The sequence below is a fragment of the Leptidea sinapis genome, chromosome 10, assembly GCF_905404315.1.
Source record: "Leptidea sinapis chromosome 10, ilLepSina1.1, whole genome shotgun sequence".
Taxonomy (NCBI): domain Eukaryota; kingdom Metazoa; phylum Arthropoda; class Insecta; order Lepidoptera; family Pieridae; genus Leptidea; species Leptidea sinapis.
Window position 1 is genome coordinate 6,851,617 of NC_066274.1, and position 19,595 is coordinate 6,871,211.

At 36.7% G+C, this 19,595-nt stretch overlaps 1 long non-coding RNA gene across 1 annotated transcript; it reads right to left on the reverse strand.

Moving 5' to 3' along the window:
- Positions 1-320: 320 nt before the first annotated feature.
- Positions 321-2,374, reverse strand: LOC126966425 (uncharacterized). The gene is made up of 3 exons (XR_007729735.1): positions 2,229-2,374; positions 1,378-1,465; positions 321-381 (listed from the first exon to the last, which is right to left on the reverse strand). It is a non-coding gene; the product is annotated as an uncharacterized LOC126966425 (long non-coding RNA).
- Between the last annotated feature and the right edge of the window lie 17,221 nt (positions 2,375-19,595).

Here is a 19,595-nt window from a genome sequence, read left to right on the forward strand (position 1 = left end):
AATAACAATGAAAATGTAACTTATTCTCAAACCTAATATACGGTTACAATTAGGTACACACTTGTTAATCAACTATCGAATTGTCAAATACGTACAGTATTGGTAAGCTGCTAAGCATAAGAGATTAGCTATAAAATGTAACACGGTTAAGTCGTCTGGCCATTAAATAAGTGAAAAAGAATTTTGGTTATATGTTCTTTAGGTAAATAATTCCCTAAAAGTTTGAAATATATGTGGTACTCCGAAAGGATCGTGAACTTTCACCACCCGGCTTATAGAACATGGTGTGAGTAACTTGATAAGCAGCTTAACATACCTACCAACTGATCAAGTGTTTTTACTTGTAGAGGTAGATGAGCAAATTCCCATTTCGGTTCGTCCCTGAAAAATAATCTTAATAATTTATCCGTGATAGGTTCTTTATTTAAGAGAAAATTCGTAAGGCTTGAAAAGTATAATATACTAGCTGACCTGGCGGCAAACGTTGTTTTGCCATATAAATTATATATGTAAACCTTCTTTGAGCTTCAACGAATCTATTGCAAAAGATTTCATTGAGATCGGTTGAGTAGTTTAGGAGTTATTAGGGAACATACAAACAAACATTCTCTTTTATATATATAAGATAGATTACGTTAACATTACTTCTATCTGCCTGAGGGCTCTTATCTTTTGTGTGGTGACCATACCAATTCAATAAGTTTCTTACTGGCTTAGACCACGCTTTGGTCCAGCCCAGTTCGATCCAATTGATTGCGCGCTGAGACTGTTGAAACTGATTTCGGGTGCCAAATATTATCCTGACAATAGACTTACGGCCGTTCCCAATATACTATGTACAGATAGAGATAAATTACTACCTTCTACTGTCAGTAATTAGCTGTCAATAATCTGAAGTTGTGCCCATATACCCGATAAGTCATTCTTATCGCCTTATATTGGGACGCGTGAATTGCAATTTCCATACATACTTCTATCGCTGGTAAGCTATACGTCGTCCCATTGACAGACGTATACTCGAACTGACAGACCGATAATGCATGTCGAATTTTGATTGGTCAATACACACGCACACGCGTTAAACTCGGTCACAGTAACAATATATTCGCTTTCCCTTTCTATCTTGCTGTATGAGATGTCCTTCTCGTGTCGTCGAAGGGAAAAAGAGAATACGACAAGAACTCAATTTACCACGGTCAAGAAATAGTTACCTAATTTTTCGACACTTTTTACCAGGCCTCTTCAGTGAAATCCCAACCTGATCGTAAAATTTATTCGATCGTGATCACAACCACACTACTACTATAAATATTTGCAGTAAATCTACATTTACATACCCTCAGAATAAATAAAAATTAGTAAAGTAAGGTTTCTTACTCTTTCGTAAATGGTACATATCCGGATAATGTTATGAGAACTTCTAAAAAATCTTTCGGTGCGTAGACTGGTCTGTATTTAGATAAATCTGGAAGCAAACAAATTTATAATGCTCATATAGTTTACGCTACGTATAGGACACATACAGGCCTTTATTACGAAAACAAGTGAGATCGTTCAAAACTTCACATCACATCATTTCTCAGCTCAGAGGCTCCTTTGCATAGGATTCCGATTAGATTTTGGGTACCACAACGGCGCCTATTTCTGCCGTGAAACAGTAATGTGTAAATGAATGAACGGCTCCGTTGCTAGTGAAATTACTGGGCAAATGAGACTTAAAATCTTATGTCTCAAGGTGACGAGCGCAATTATTGTAGTGCCGCTAGAATTTTTTAAGTTTTTCAAGAATCTGCATTGTTATGGGTAGAGCGTATCAATTACCATCAGCTGGGTGTCCTGCTCGTCTTGTCCCTTATTTTCATAACGAAAAAAAAACAAAAACTCTTGCAGCCCGGCATATATTGTATATTTTTTACGACTAGACAATCAAATGCGTGAGTATGCCCATGTCCTCATGCAACGCCAGAAGAAGCGCATGAAGGTTGCCGTCTTATAATCAGCGCCTACTACACCTACCTAGATCGGAGAGGTTCGGTATATGTATGTGCCTATGTATTTAATCTCTGACTTTACTCTCCATATCTCCGAGGTAAATACTTTCCTACTTAGATAACGATACCGTAAAGTAACAACAGAAATGTCGGGGTTTGATGATGCTTGATTCGAAACGTTAGGTTCTGGTCTGTTATAAATGAGTTATAAAAGATGTTTAATTAAAGCAAAAATACCTAAATTGTAGGTACTGAGCTCATTCCACTTTTCCGCCAATTCTTCAAGTTCAGATTGAAACCGAAATTTCGCCAAAGACGTCTCTAAATCTGAACACATGGAATTTAATGACTTATGTATCCTTTTCTCCCACTGAACACTCGCCTTGGTGAGCGATGTGAGTGGATCCAATTTCTGAAATTGTTAATAAAAATTATAATATTATTTGGTGTGAATTGCAGATTTTGCCTGTAATGACTTCAGTAGTACTGAGTATGAAAGATTAAGAGTTTCGTAGTAAATATATGCCTCCATGACCACATTATACAGACGAGCACTTTGAGACGATTTCTTTTATGGGAAAGGAGGAAAAACGAGTGGACGGGACATCAATCAGCCCTGACCACAGCCTTCTGCAAAACCTATGTTTCCGAAATACCTACGAAACCAACGAAACGCCTTCGAATGATATTACCACAGCAAGAGCTCCAGGTCAACACTGGACAAGGATTTTTCAATGACAGATTGTTACACAATCATCTTTATGCAGCAATTTAAAAAAAACATAAAATGATACTTATTCAAAATTAACCATGGCTACGAAATTGAAAAACAAACAACCTAGGTCAGATGTCTTCCTGAATCATAAAGAAAAGAAGAAATAAAGGCATTACGAGTTACGTAACACGAATTTCGAGAAACTTCAGCAAACTGTAATGCATAAAATTCATCCTAGCTGATATATTAAAAAGAATCATACAAGTTATGGACTCCCTCTAAATAGAAGAGTTATGAAAAACATTAAAAATAACCGATGGACAAGCAATTATTAAAGCCAAGGCTTACCAATAAACCTTAACTAGCAAGGCCATTTTGTAACATGAAAGACCACTTCTTCAAAACTATTGTGATCCATTTAAGAGAATGCAAAGATTGTAAAAATGCACATGATTTTCGAATAGGCAAAAGAACAAAACTTACCCCCGTTGAGCATAAAAACAATGGTTCAGATACGCGACTGTCCAATTGGAATCGATTTACGGCAATACGAGTCCATAGATTACTTATTGCGAAAAGTACAAAGTGAGTTATTACTTTTCACAATAAGTAATCCAGTGAGTTTAAAGAACATCTTGCACAAGTATTTATTCCTAGTCAAAGAAACTGTAACCAATTTAAAAAGCGCATTGATGAAATTCTAAATCATTATTTTAGAGAGCTAGGAGGTTAAAGCAATAGGCCTGTTGACTTCCATGTGTCCGGGTCTACTCTTTTTTAGTATGAGTATAATATATAAAGGTTAACATTAGCGTTAGAGTGGAACCAACTCATGAGCACAAGTTATTGTCACGATGGAGAAATGCCATCCGATCCGCATGAAAACAGAGCTCGCCGAACAAGAGTATGCCTAAACTTTACTTCAGGCATAAGAGCGCGACGACCACCCGGCGAGGTACGCACGAGTTTGTGGTAAAAATGGCTGCTGAAGTTATCAAGGGACGCTGAAAGCTTTAACCTGATTCATGCCGCTGAATTCCACCTTCGCACACGCCATAAGTTAGAATATCATCCCCACCATCTGGATGTGTAGCGGGCGTCCGTTTCTTACACGTACTACAAATCTGTGGAATGAGCTTCCTTGTGCGGTGTTTCCGGGACGATACGACATGAGTACCTTCGAAAAAAGCGCGTACACCGTCCTTAAAGGCTGGTAACGCTCCTGTGATTCCACTGGTGTTGCAAGAGAATGTGGGCGGCGTCGATCGCTTAACACCAGGTGACATGTACGCTCGTTTGTCCTCCTATTCCATAAAAAAGCTGACATCACCCAAAACTGGCGTATTCTGTATGGGTAGCCTTTTAGCTCGCCAATCTAAAGTATCTAAAAAGAAGTAGTACAGACAAACCAACAAAATAAATGTGTACAGGAGTGGATTTAAACTTAATGCCGCCCCTGGGCACCGGAAAAAAATCCGCCCCAATACTGGAATTTTACATAAACTTATAGCTTATTTTTATTTTTCAAAACTAAAATAACTAATTTATTGTAGAAACTTTATAATATGTAATATATTCTAAAAACATGAATAAATATTTGTTTTTTTCTAACAATTATAAATTTGGCACTAAGGGTGACTCATAATTATATTACGTCAATTTTTTCACAGGCAAACACGTCTGACTTTTTGAATTGCGAATTGGTCGATTAAACAAAATTAATAAATTATAATGAGCAATCTTGATAAGACAAAAAAAAATACTTACACTTTCAAAATTTTGCCGCCCTGGGCACTTGCCCCAACTGCCCCTAGTGTAAATCCACCGCTGAATGTGTACCTACATTACTAAAACCACACTTATATTATAAATGTGAATGTAAGTTTGTTTTACGCTTTCACGACTAAGCCACTGAACCTATTTTGTATCGAAGTTGGTCACTATCGAAGGTGACACTATGAAATTAATTTGTATTTAGGCACTTGATAAGAAATAAAAAAAAAAAAAAATTAAACATGTGTGGGTTTGAAAAAGGGGATGAAAGTTCGTCCAAGCAAAGTCACGCTGTCATGCCTAGCTATTCAATTTTGATTATATTTAGTACAAAAATAGAACGCTTAAAAGTTCCAGTACATTAAAAAAAACGTTTTTATTATAGGAAACTATATAGGTCACAATATTGAAAGATGAAGTACGTGCTGCAGTCCTGCGTCTTAAGAGCAATAAGGCCATGGGAGTTGATGACTTGCCTATAGAAGTTTTTAAGGCCATGGGAGAAACGGGGGTTGAGATCTTACACACCATCTGCTGCAAAATTTGGGAAACAGGGTGTTGGCCAATAGAATGGTCGCATTCCTTATTCATTCCGCTGCATAAGAAAGGCTCTACGAAAAAATGCAATAACTATAGACTGATTTCTCTTATATCCCATGCCAGCAAGGTACTATTCCACATCTTGAATACAAGAATTCAGGTCTATTTGTCACATCAAATCGCACCCGAACAAGCTGGTTTCGTTAAAGGTATTCCTTTGTGACATTTGGACATGAAACTAATTTCTGTAAATAAAAAAACCATCGAATTTGAATTAATCGTAGTTATTTATTAATTGTTAGTTACTTGCTTATTGTAGGATGCTCACTTGAACATCGCTATAAAATGATTTGTAAATGGATAGGTTTTTAATTTCTTCTGCCAATTTAATTGCAGTATGATGAATAGCATCTTCTTCTAAATTATCCATTGTATATTTTTCAATTTAAATACCCAATTATTGTAAAGGATGTTTATTTATGTTTTAGTTCGTGGAAGAATGTTACATTGTTGCCATAGTAATAACAAGATACCAATCAATAACTATGTCATCAATGCTATTTTCCTACTCTGTGGGTTGGAACGTGGTTGGTAATGTATAACAGGTACGGTGAGGCAAATATGATCACCTGCTTCTGGTTTTTTTAAATACGCGATCTAAATACCTATTTACTCAATCATAGTCGCTTACACGAGAACATAATAATTGATAATTAAAATAATAGTAATAATTTGTTTAGCCGTTCGTTACGTTTCTATAAGCTTACAGTAGCTACACATCTACTTAGGGTATGTTCCGATATGCACTGTGACCACTGTACAGTGTTACGTCAATTTAGTATACTGTGAAGCCGTTCCTTTATAGCCAGTTATACTGGTTACTATATAAAACGGAACGCAATCCCGTATACTGTTTTTGACGCAGCATTCAAATGACTGTATAAAAGTTTTCTAGTTCAATAAAAAAACTGTTGTTGGAGCACTATCAAAATAAAATATTTGGGTATTATTTATAAAACGTTAGGCACTCGAGTGGTTTTGACTGATCACGTGATCAAAGTACTGTGAGTGCCTCACCTCGAAAACGCCAGTGCTCACAGTAGAATTTGGCGGCGATTTATGACGTCATATACTTCCCTAGGGTACTGCGGCAGTATACTGGCAGTCCATAACGGAACGAATTTTTCTACAGTGATAGCACTGTGCAGTGCTCGCAGTGCATATCGGAACATACCCTATGTGTTCTTATTCACAAATATGTACAGATGTTAGTGCATTAACACTGATCAGTTTCAAATCTAATTTATAAAATTCTCGTGTCATGGTGTTAAACATTGAACTCCTCCGAAACGGCTTGACCGATTCTCATGAAATTTTGAGTGCATATTGGGTAGGTCTGAGAATCGGACAACATCTATTTTTCATCCCCCTAAATGTTAAGGGTGGTCCACACGAATTATTTTTTTTTAATTTTTTTGATATTTTTTTTAATCTGTTTGATTATGAGTGAGCATTAAAAAATACATACAACTTCAAATTTTTACTCATCTACGATCAACAGTTACTTTTGTATCGCGATTTTAATATCGGCAATACAACGTTTGCTGGGTCAGCTAGTATTATTTATAAAAACTTTGTCAAAATGTAATCTGACAGCTTATTTTTTTTTATTTATTCGATCCACCAGTGATAATTACTAGGTCTATAATTCGAAACCAAGGATTTGTCTCCATCCTTATATAATATAATTATACGTTTACAATCCTAGTCAGTCCGCGCCTTAAGCTCTGAAAGTTTTTTGAATATAGTCTCGAGAGTGGCTTCAAAACATCCAGTGACAAATAAAATAATGATGTTATCAGTAGAGAAGAGCTCAAGAGATTTCATACAACCAACAAATAAAACGATCTGCTTTTGGTGATTTGTTCAGGTCGATATATTTATAATGCCTTGTGATCCTTTTCAAATATGTATTTTTTTAAAAAGTGTTTTAAAATCAATGATTGATCGTCAAAATATAAAATAAATTGACAATAAAACAACCAACTTCAAAATAACAATTCCAAAACAATAGGTTTATTATGGACTAGAAAGTATACTAATAATTGTGTATTTTTATATAACCTAATTTATTATTCTAATAACAGTTATGATTATTTTTATTTTTGGAATCGTTGTCCTCACTCAAGTACATCTCACCTAAAACTATGTACAAGTAGTTCCAAAATCTTCCTTGGCTGACAACGACTCCAAAAAAAACAATAATCGTAACTAGAATTAGATAAATTCATTACATTGAATAGAAATAGGCAATTTACTTTATACTTTTTGGTGAATATTATAATATCTATTGTTTGAGAATAGTTTTTTTGAAGTCGGTTGTTTTTTTCTTAATTTTTTTAGCACATTGCAATTACATTACAGACAGTTTGAAATTCTGCCACAGATCTCACCCTTATTATAAGTTGTTAAGAACTTTCATTGATCATCATATTCGACTTCGACAATTACTTGACCATAACGACGTTACGGTAGGTAACTCAAATAGCCGAATGGCAAATAAAAGATTCGGCTGAGTGTCGTTAATTTCCCACTAAGGATTGAAGAGTTTCGTTACATTGTCATGGATCCCATAGTCAGAACCTCACCAAACTCTCATCAAACCAACCTTGAAGTACGTCCTTTCCAATAAAATAATAATAATCGAAATCTGTTGGCGTGATATTGAGTTATTTGTCGCGCACATCTTATTTTATGTAATTTTAATATTTTTATGGTTTTCTCATGGATTCCATTGTCAGAAGTGGAACAAATTTACGGACAATGGGCCCACAAAAGGTGCACCACTTTTCAGATAAAAAAAGAATCATCAAAATCGACCCAGTTGAAAGTTTTGAGTCAAAAAACCTAAAATACTCAGCCAGTCTCTTTTTATTAATTGTATTACAATTTAATTTATCATATCAAACATTGACCATATAGATATCTGGCTTGCTATTTATCACCCGAATATAATCAGATGTAACTACATTTTGCAAAGTTAATCTATATATATAAACGTAAAAGTCCTGACTGACTGATTCACTCACTAAAATCAACGCCCAGCCCAAACCGTTGAACCTAGATAGCTGATTTTTTCAAAAAAGGTAGTTTACATAACGGAAGTATCCACTAAGAAGGGATTTTTGAAAATTCTACCCTTATTAGGGTGAAAAGGGGGTTGAAAGTTTGTATGGGGATGGAGTAAAATTTTAAGTAAGAGACTTGAAACTTTGCGTATGGACTCCTTATTACAATACAAGAAAATGAATTTCAGCATTTTGAAAAAATTCACCCCTTAAGGGATTAAAAATGGATGCAAAGTTTGTATGGGGATGGAGTAAAATTATAAGTAAGAGACTTGAAACTTTGCGTGTGGACTCCTTAATACAATACAAGAAAGTGAATAGTCATTTTCTGACGCTGAAAGCAGCGCTTTGAAAAAATTCACCCATAAAGGGGCTTAAAAGGGGTGCAAAGTTTGTATTGACCGATTTAGATGAAATTTGATATAGAGATAGTTTGAGACCCGGGGAAGGACATAGGATAGTTTTTATCCCGGAAATCATCCCCTAAGAGGATGAAATGGGGGGTGTGGAGGTTTGTATGGCGCTCCAATATTTAAACGAGACCCACGCGGACGGAGTCGCAGGCAGAAGCTTAATAGGGGTGCAAAGTGTGTATGGGGAAACTCTTTTTTTGAGCTATAATAATAGGGGGTTAAATAGACTTTTTTGACATTTGGTTACATGTATGGTATTGAGTGCCCACCTCAATTTTTTTAGGGTTCCGTACCCAAAGGGCAAAAACGTTACTTAGACTCCGCTGTCCGTTTAAAATCTGTCAACGGTATCTTCCATCCAACATTTCAATTAGCGTATAACACCCTTGAACTGCTAGAGGACGATAAACATTGGGACACAACTTTAGAAAAAGCTGCATTGTGAGATTCTCCTTTCAAACTGCGCGAAATGTTTACAATAATGGTAGGTTTTTGTCAACTTACTGATCTCTTAAGCATTTGGCAAAATTATAGGGACAGTTTTTCGGACGACATTAAACGGCAAGTTGAAAGAAAATTGCAAAATGGTGCGGAGTTATTCATGAATGAGTGGTTTAACAGATGCTTGATCAATATCAAAGATGTAGTTTTAGCACAAGCTGGAAAATATTTGGATCCATTCGGTTTACCTAAACCAAAAAGATCCGCAGTAAACCTGGATAATTGCAAATATCTACGAGAGACAAATTATGTCCCTTGCGGCCTGGGAGAGGTAGTATCGCTTTACGAGGAATTATTAACAGACGAACAGGCATATGTTTATCAACAAATTCTAGCCAGCATTGAAAGAGAGATTGAGGACATTTTTTTCTTAGATGCTCCTGGTGGCACTGGAAAATCTTTTCTTATAAATTTAGCAACTAACTAGCAAAAGTAAGAAATAGCCGGGGTATTGCTTTGGCTATCGCGTCATCAGGAATCGCTGTCACAGTAGTGTGGGGAGGCAAAACTGCTTACACGGCTTACAGGCTGCCTCTTGAATTATTTTCTTTACTTACAGACTTATTAAATCTTAATCATACTGAAACTCCAATATCCCAAAACGCAACGCAGCACAAGTGTTGCGCGATTGCAAAATTATAGTTTGGGATGAAAGCACTATGTCACACAAGGGGGCCTTTGAAGCGTTAAATAGAACCCTAACAGACATCCGAGGGAACAACTTCACGATGGGAGGGGTCACAACTTAATTAGCTGGAGACTTTCGTCAAACTCTGCCCGTAGTGCCGAGGGGAACTCGAGCTGCCGAAGTCAAAGCATGCATTAAGGCGTCAAATATTTGGCCCTTTATTAAAAAACTAAACATTACAAAAAACATGCGAGTGCATCTTAAGGGCGACGTATGCGCCGGGGAATTCGCGGATCTTTTGCTTAAAATAGGGAATGGAGAATATCCGATAACTGAGGGCAAAATTGTTATTCTACCAGAACTTGTGTCAGTTGTGCACACCGTTCAAGACCTAATAGCCCGAATTTACCCTGATGTCCAAAACCTGCCCAATAAACACATGGAGTGGTTGTGTGAACGTGCTATTCTGAGTCTTAAGAACGACCAAGCTTCAGTCATTAATGACACTTTATTGAAGGCGTTCGAAGGCGCAGAACTTCAATACAACTCTGTGGACTCTGTCGTAAATACGGATGATGCTGTTCAGTATCCTGTGGAATTCTTGAATGCACTGAACCCGCCTGGACTACCAACTCATAAATTTGTCGTTAAAGTGGGTGCTCCAGTAATGTTACCCTCCCAAGTTGTACAACGGGACCAGGTTGCGTATAAAAGCATTACATAACAATGTGGTAGAGGCCACTATCATTACTGGTTGCGCTAGAGGTGAATCCATGTATATACCACGCATACCTGAATTAAAAAGGTTGCAGTTCCCCCTTTAGGTCTGTTTTGCATGACCATTAATAAATCACAGGGTCAGTCGTTAAAAACGACAGGGATTGACCTAAGGGGGGACTGCTTCTCACACGGGCAACTTTACGTGGCTTGTTCTAGAGTCGAGCAGTTCGCCGAGCAGTTTGGTCATATTAGCACCTCAAGGCAGAACCACTAAAGTAGTGTATAAGTAAGTACTGTAGCTAATGCAACAACAATAATATCATGCATTTATAATAATGCATTGTAATTTGTAATATCACTTTGTTGGTAATCTTCAGCACAATTCTACCACCATAGCAAAAATAGCGAATAAACCTTATTCATTAACCTGCCTGCTAGAGTCTGTCATGCGAGTCGTATCATCGTTGTAAAGAGCTACGATATAAACGAGTTCCACGCGGACGAAATCGCGGGCAGAAGCTAGTAAATGATATATATATATATATATATATACATATATATATATTACTGACGGATTTAGTTAATATAATTTAATATTATATTATAAACAGATAAATGGACATAAATAATAAATAAATGAATAAAAGTCGATACGATATGAACAGTAAGTAAATAACATCAAACACGTGGACTGATATAGAATAACATGTTTTTATCACTTCACTGTAAATAAGGACACGTATCTAGACGAGCGGGCGGGAGGGCAGTGAGTGACGTCACGGCCTCGTGAGCCTGCTCCAATTAACTGACTCTTAACTACATTTAGTTCATTTACTGCTCACTTTATTATACCTGACATAAAAAATAATGGCCGGTGTGCTTTCAATGCAGATCTTAATTTGTAGGTCTTAATTATTAATGATATGTTTTTCAGAATTTCTGTAAATTCATCATATTTATTTGCCTATAGTAAGAGGCCATAAAAGACATTTATAAAGTGTTGATAATACTAAATTTTGTATTTTAATAATTTAAATCTAAAATAACACGAAGCGTATGCTACAAAATTTGAAAGATGCCATTGAGTGTCAAGGTGCCACGCATACAAGAAACTTTACAAAAATCCAATACACACCACAATAAAACGTTGCTCTAATAAAAAAGCTATTGTTATTAGGTAGTACGGTATCTAGTTGCAGCGCAGCAGAGACCAATCCTTAATCTAAGGTATAAAGTTTGTGGAAATGTGCCAAGTAAAGTTGTGAATTATTCTAGATCTAACATGTCGTAAGAACAATAAACAAAGACATTATTTATATTGTTATGAGGATAAAAACTTTTCTTTGCACTATTATGATGTATCGCCCGCATATATCTCTAGGGCTAACCCCGTTCTTCTTTCCACACGAGCGGGCTTACCCCATCTGCCATTTTAACAATCACTTTATACAGAGAGAAAGGAATTGAGAGAGAAAGCCGTAATCGTCAAGATAGTGCGGGTGTATAGACGTGACGTCTGAGTTCACCCCGGGGCCCGTTTCACATTTATAGCTGTCTGTCAGCTGTCAACTACAAAGGCTGGTCAATTTTTATTACATTTTTCCTCCTCTTTTCGGATCTTTTTTCAGTTATCCAGTGAATCCATTAAATATTTATTAGGTTTTTAGTTATTCACGAAAAACTAAATGATATGCTTTTTTTCATCTTAATTTGTTAATAATTGCAATTGCAATTTTATATAATTTCGATACATTTTTCTAGGCGTCAATCCGAATCGAAAGAGCCATCCTTAGATGAAGGATTGGTCTGCGCTGCGCTTCAACTAGATGCAACTATTAGATGCTTGTGTGCGTGGCATCTTGACACTCAATGGCATCTTTCAAATTTTGTAACGTACGCTTCGTATTATTTTATATTGAAATTAATAAAATACAAAATACTTACTGATGATATGTGATACCAGTGTCTTTCTGATGTCTTGTAGTATTATTTTTACAAAGTTTTACTATGCAACTCGGTAGTTTAGTTTCAATTATTAGCAAAGTTCAACAGAACATGTGGCACGTCAACGTCACACATTGTTCGAGACTAGCTCGAATACGCCCACCTGGGCTCAGTATTAGTTGCCGCACTTTGCGACTCCGGTATCTAGTAGAAGCGCAGTGGAGACTAATCCTTAATCTAAGGATGGTTCTTTCGATACGTAATGACGTCTAGAAAAACGTATCGAAAGTATGAAAAATTGTAATTGCAATTACTAGCAAATTAAGATGAAAAAACCATATCATTTAGTTTTTCGTGAAAAACTGAAAACTTAATAAACATTTAATGAATTTGAAAATCCAATAAAAACTTCCATATCCTAGAACTCTATCTCTATTAATAATAATTTTAATTTAATGTCGAAAATAGGTCTCAGCGCTGCCGATACACCATGGGCACTGCCGCTAAAAGTCGGTGTATGAACTGCATTAAATAATTTGTTTAAATTAACAAATTGCAAATATAACATTTGAAGAATATGTGGTATCATCCAGATAGTTGATAGAATAGATCCCGTATTTTTTTCTAGGAAAAACATTTTTAAAACAATTTTTCAAAAAGTTATACTATTGGTAATTAACTACAATCTTCAAATGTCTGTTATCTAAATAAAAGTTAAAATCATATATTTATAAATACCTAGCTTCATGTAGATCTTTTTATACAAGACAGGGAAGTATGTCATGGCTAATATCTACATTCTTCCTTGTGAGACAGGCGTGAGTGTGTATGTGTTGTATACATACATGTGATGTCTGTATAAAACAGAGTACGTAGAGTAAAAATGGCAGTAGGTAAGTATTTAATACAATTTTAGTAATTGTAATAGTAACAATCATTGTAATCAGTAATTTTCAATAATTTAAATTAAAAAATACATTCAGAAGTTAACCAAGCTCAAGCTATTTCTCAGTTCCAATCAATCTTCCTAAGCGCTCCCGAAACGTTACAGCGTGCTTTATCAATGACTTCTAAATGTGAAAACTTAACCGCATCAGATCAAGTACTTTGTAAGCAGGCGCCGCAAGGGTTTGAGTCGAGGGGGTCAGTGTAAGTATCAAGTGAGGCAATCAATGTTTACCTTTCCGATCCGGGAAACTCTGATTGCGCGATATGAGTCAGTACGGCACGATTTTGGAGCTCGCGCAGCGTTCTGTCTATGCGTATTATTTAACGTGTAGCGATAGATTGTTCTAAATTAGGTTGATTTGAGTGAATGTATCAGTAAGCTATTGAAACATGTTATAAGACCATGTTAAATAAACCATCTTCTAAACAAAATAAGGGTCAGAACGTGGCGAGGGAGAAGGGTGCCGTACGGCACACTCGGTTTTGATGAACTATAGTGCCCTGGGGCACTGCCGATTTGGGAAGACACAATAAGTCAATAAAATAATAATAATTATATTCCTGTTTGGAAAATTTCAATTTATTTTCAATGTAGATAGGAACTCATCAAAAAGCTAGTAATTCATAATTTTTTCAAGAAAAAGTTGTAATAAGTCATATTATCGATTTATATTATTTATGTTTCTAATATATTTTCTGTATCAAGATTATAGTCGAGTAGTTTTTTATTGTTAACAAACTAACAAACCGCAATTATACGGAGAGCTGGCGATATATCTAGCTTAATAATAAAAATAAAACATCAAAAGAAATTCAGTAATAATTTTGATCGTTCAAAATATATTCTTTTTAAATGTTTGATTACACGCGTACATTATTCATAAAATATAATTCATAAAAGTTTTAATTACTTAATGCATCCTTATCCGAATCTTTCATATAACATCATTAACGAATATAAATTATACACAAGCAAAAAGCTTTAAAATCATCTGTATAAAGTATAATTTTAAATTTGATGCCGTACACAGAGCTGTGTAATGTGATTATAGTTAAGTTGTTCCTTTGATGACTAAACGTTCACGGGTTGGTGTTCTGAAAATTCCGAGGTTTGTTATAAATATTGCTAACGTGACGTCATGATTATATATTAATAGAAATATTATTTTCATGTTTCCAGATAAATGACTTTATTAATTATACAACACCTCGGGGATGGAGCAGCCGCCCCCAGTTATTTAACGAATAAATTTTAATTTTAAAACTCAATTTTTTCACTATTCACTAGTTTTTGAGCCCATTCTTCTCAAGTGTGAGGCTTAACTTTTCGGCTAGATGGAAGATTTTTAAGTTCAATAAGTGATCTAAAATCATATTTTAAATATATTTTTTTGTAATACATGTGGCTAAAGGTTGTTTGATAAAGGCAGACCGCAGAGTAAAATGTACAAATTATTTTCAATGTAAGTACATAAGATAATTAGTGATTTAGTGAATATAGTAGTAGCCTGACCTGCAATCTGAATGACGATACGTCACTCGAACGGTTAGCGGGTTCGAGTCCCGCTAAGTTCATAAAATTTTGTTGTCAAATTTTATTTGTGTCTTTTAAGAAGGTTATGTAAGAAGACTTAGGTTATATTCTTACTTGACGACTATTTTAAGAATCACAAAAATAATCATCACTACACAGTATAATATTTTAGTTGAGTGTGTCAACACACATAGAGGTTTATCATACTTTTAAGCGGCGGCTATCTTCGATTTGAAAAATGATCACAAAATTGTTCTCTGCGCTCTCGAGAACCTCGGACACGATATCCATATTGCTAAAATTATAATTTTGTGCGGCGGCCATCTTGGATTTGAAAAATGATCACCAAATCGTTCTGTGCACTTTCGAGAACCTCGGATACGATACCCATATTTTTGTGATCATAATCTTGCACGGCGGCCATCTCGCATTTAAAAATGATCCCAAAATTATTTTTTGCATCCTCGAGAACCTCAGACACGATATCCATATTGCTGAAAACATTATTGTTTGCGGCAGCCCTCTAGGATTTCAAAAATGATCACAGAATTGTTCTCTGCACCCTCGAGAATTTCGGACACGATATCCATATTGCTGAAATCATAATTTTGAGCGGCAATCATCTTTGATTTCAAAAATGATCATAAAATCGTTCTCTGCATCCTCGAGAACCTCGGATACGATACCCATAATGTAGTTATCATACTTTTGAGCGGCGGCCATCTTGGATTTCAAAAATGATCACAAAATCGTTCTGTGCACTCTTGAGAACCTCGGATACGATATCCATATTTTTGTGATCATAATCTTGCACGGCGGCCATCTCGGATTTAAAAATGATCCCAAAATTATTTTCTGCACCCTCGAGAACCTCAGACACGATATCCATATTGCTGAAAACATTATTGTTTGCGGCAGCCCTCTTGGATTTCAAAAATGATCACAGAATTGTTCTCTGCACCCTCGAGAATCTCGGACGCGATGTCCATATTGCTAAAATTATAATTTTGTGCGGCGGCCATCTTGGATTTCAAAAATGATCACAAAATCGTTCTGTGCACTCTTGAGAACCTCGGATACGATATCCATATTTTTGTGATCATAATCTTGCACGGCGGCCATCTTGGATTTAATAAATGATCACAAAATCGTTCTCAGCACCCTCGAGAAACTCGGATACGATACCCATAATGTAGTTATCATACTTTTGAGCGGCGTCCAACTTGGATTTGAAAACTGATCACAAAATCGTTCTCTGCACCCACGAGAACCTCGGGTACGATATCCATATTGCTGAAATCATAGTTTTGTGCGGCGGCCATCTTGGATTAGAAAAATGATCACAAAATCGTTCTCAGTACCCTCGAGAACCTCGGATACGATACCCATAATGTAGTTATTATACTTTTGAGCGGCGGCCATCTTGGATTTGAAAACTGATCACAAAATTGTTCTCTGCACCCTCGAGAACCTAGGATACGATACCCTTAATCTAGTTTTCATACTTTTGAGCGGCGGCCGTCTCGGATTTATAAATGATCCCAAAATTGTTTTCTGCACCCTCGAGAACCTCGGACACGATATCCATATTGCTGAAAACATAATTTTGTGCGGCGGCCACCTTGGATTAAAAAAATGATCTCAAAATCGTTCTCAGCACTCTCGAGAACCTCTGATATGATATCCATAATGTAGTTATCATACTTTTGAGCGGCAGCCATCTTGGAATTCAAAAATGATCACAAAATCGTTCTGTGCACTTTCGAGAACCTCGGATACGATACCCATATTTTTGTGATCATAATCTTGCACGGCGGCCATCTCGGATTTAAAAATGATCCCAAAATTATTTTCTGCACCCTCGAGAACCTCAAACACGATATCCATATTGCTGAAAACATTATTGTTTGCGGTAGCCCTCTTGGATTTCAAAAATGATCACAGAATTGTTCTCTGCACCCTCAAGAATCTCGGACACGATATCCATATTGCTGAAATCATAATTTTGAGCGGCAGCCATCTTTGATTTCAAAAATGATCATAAAATCGTTCTCTGCACCCTCGAGAACCTCGGATACGATACCCATAATGTAGTTATCATACTTTTGAGCGGCGGCCATCTTGGATTTCAAAAATGATCACAAAATCGTTCTGTGCACTCTTGAGAACCTCGGATACGATATTCATAATTTTGTGATCATAATCTTGAACGGCGGCCATCTCGGATTTAAAAATGATCCCAAAATTATTTTCTGCACCCTCGAGAACCTCAGACACGATATCCATATTGCTGAAAACATTATTGTTTGCGGCAGCCCTCTTGGATTTCAAAAATGATCACAGAAATATTCTCTGCACTCTCGAGAATCTCGGACACGATATCCATATTGCTAAAATTATAATTTTGTGCGGCGGCCATCTTGGATTTCAAAAATGATCACAAAATCGTTCTTAGCACACTCTAGAACCTCTGATATGATATCCATAATGTAGTTATCGTACTTTTGAGCGGCAGCCATCTTGGAATTCAAAAATGATCACAAAATCGTTCTGTGCACTTTCGAGAACCTCGGATACGATACCCATATTTTTGTGATCATAATCTTGCACGGCGGCCATCTCGGATTTAAAAATGATCCCAAAATTATTTTCTGCACCCTCGAGAACCTCAAACACGATATCCATATTGCTGAAAACATTATTGTTTGCGGTAGCCCTCTTGGATTTCAAAAATGATCACAGAATTGTTCTCTGCACCCTCAAGAATCTCGGACACGATATCCATATTGCTGAAATCATAATTTTGAGCGGCAGCCATCTTTGATTTCAAAAATGATCATAAAATCGTTCTCTGCACCCTCGAGAACCTCGGATACGATACCCATAATGTAGTTATCATACTTTTGAGCGGCGGCCATCTTGGATTTCAAAAATGATCACAAAATCGTTCTGTGCACTCTTGAGAACCTCGGATACGATATTCATAATTTTGTGATCATAATCTTGAACGGCGGCCATCTCGGATTTAAAAATGATCCCAAAATTATTTTCTGCACCCTCGAGAAACTCAGACACGATATCCATATTGCTGAAAACATTATTGTTTGCGGCAGCCCTCTTGGATTTCAAAAATGATCACAGAATTGTTCTCTGCACCCTCGAGAATCTCGGACACGATATCCATATTGCTAAAATTATAATTTTGTGCGGCGGCCATCTTGGATTTCAAAAATGATCACAAAATCGTTCTGTGCACTCTTGAGAACCTCGGATACGATATCCATATTTTTGTGATCATAATCTTGCACGGCGGCCATCTTGGATTTAATAAATGATCACAAAATCGTTCTCAGCACCCTCGAGAAACTCGGATACGATACCCATAATGTAGTTATCATACTTTTGAGCGGCGGCCAACTTGGATTTGAAAACTGATCACAAAATCATTCTCTGCACCCACGAGAACCTCGGGTACGATATCCATATTGCTGAAATCATAGTTTTGTGCGGCGGCCATCTTGGTTTAGAAAAATGATCACAAAATCGTTCTCAGCACCCTCGAGAACCTCGGATACGATACCCATAATGTAGTTATCATACTTTTGAGCGGCGGCCATCTTGGATTTGAAAACTGATCACAAAATTGTTCTCTGCACCCTCGAGAACCTAGGATACGATACCCTTAATCTAGTTATCATACTTTTGAGCGGCGGCCGTCTCGGATTTAAAAATGATCCCAAAATTGTTTTATGCACCCTCGAGAACCTCGGACACGATATCCATATTGCTGAAAACATAATTTTGTGCGGCGGCCACCTTGGATTAAAAAAATGATCTCAAAATCGTTCTCAGCACCCTCGAGAACCTCTGATATGATATCCATAATGTAGTTATCATACTTTTGAGCGGCAGCCATCTTGGAATTCAAAAATAACCACAAAATCGTTCTGTGCACTTTCGAAAACCTCGGATACGATACCCATATTTTTGTGATCATAATCTTGCACGGCGACCATCTCGGATTTAAAAATGATTCCAAAATTATTTTCTGCACCCTCGAGAACCTCAAACACGATATCCATATTGCTGAAAACATTATTATTTGCGGCAGCCCTCTTGGATTTCAAATATGATCACAGAATTGTTCTCTGCACCCTCAAGAATCTCAGACGCGATATCCATATTGCTGAAATCATAATTTTGAGCGGCAGCCATCTTTGATTTCAAAAATGATCATAAAATCGTTCTCTGCACCCTCGAGAACCTCGGATGCGATACCCATAATGTAGTTATCATACTTTTGAGCGGCGGCCATCTTGGATTTCAAAAATGATCATAAAATCGTTCTGTGCACGCTTGAGAACCTCGGATACGATATCCATATTTTTGTGATCATAATCTTGCACGGCGGCCATCTTGGATTTAATAAATGATCACAAAATCGTTCTCAGCACCCTCGAGAAACTCGGATACGATACACATAATGTAGTTATCATACTTTTGAGCGGCGGCCAACTTGGATTTGAAAACTGATCACAAAATCGTTCTCTGCACCCACGAGAACCTCGGGTACGATATCCATATTGCTGAAATCATAGTTTTGTGCGGCGGCCATCTTGGATTAGAAAAACGATCACAAAATCGTTCTCAGCACCCTCAAGAACCTCGGATACGATACCCATAATGTAGTTATCATACTTTTGAGCGGCGGCCATCTTGGATTTGAAAACTGATCACAAAATTGTTCTCTGCACCCTCGA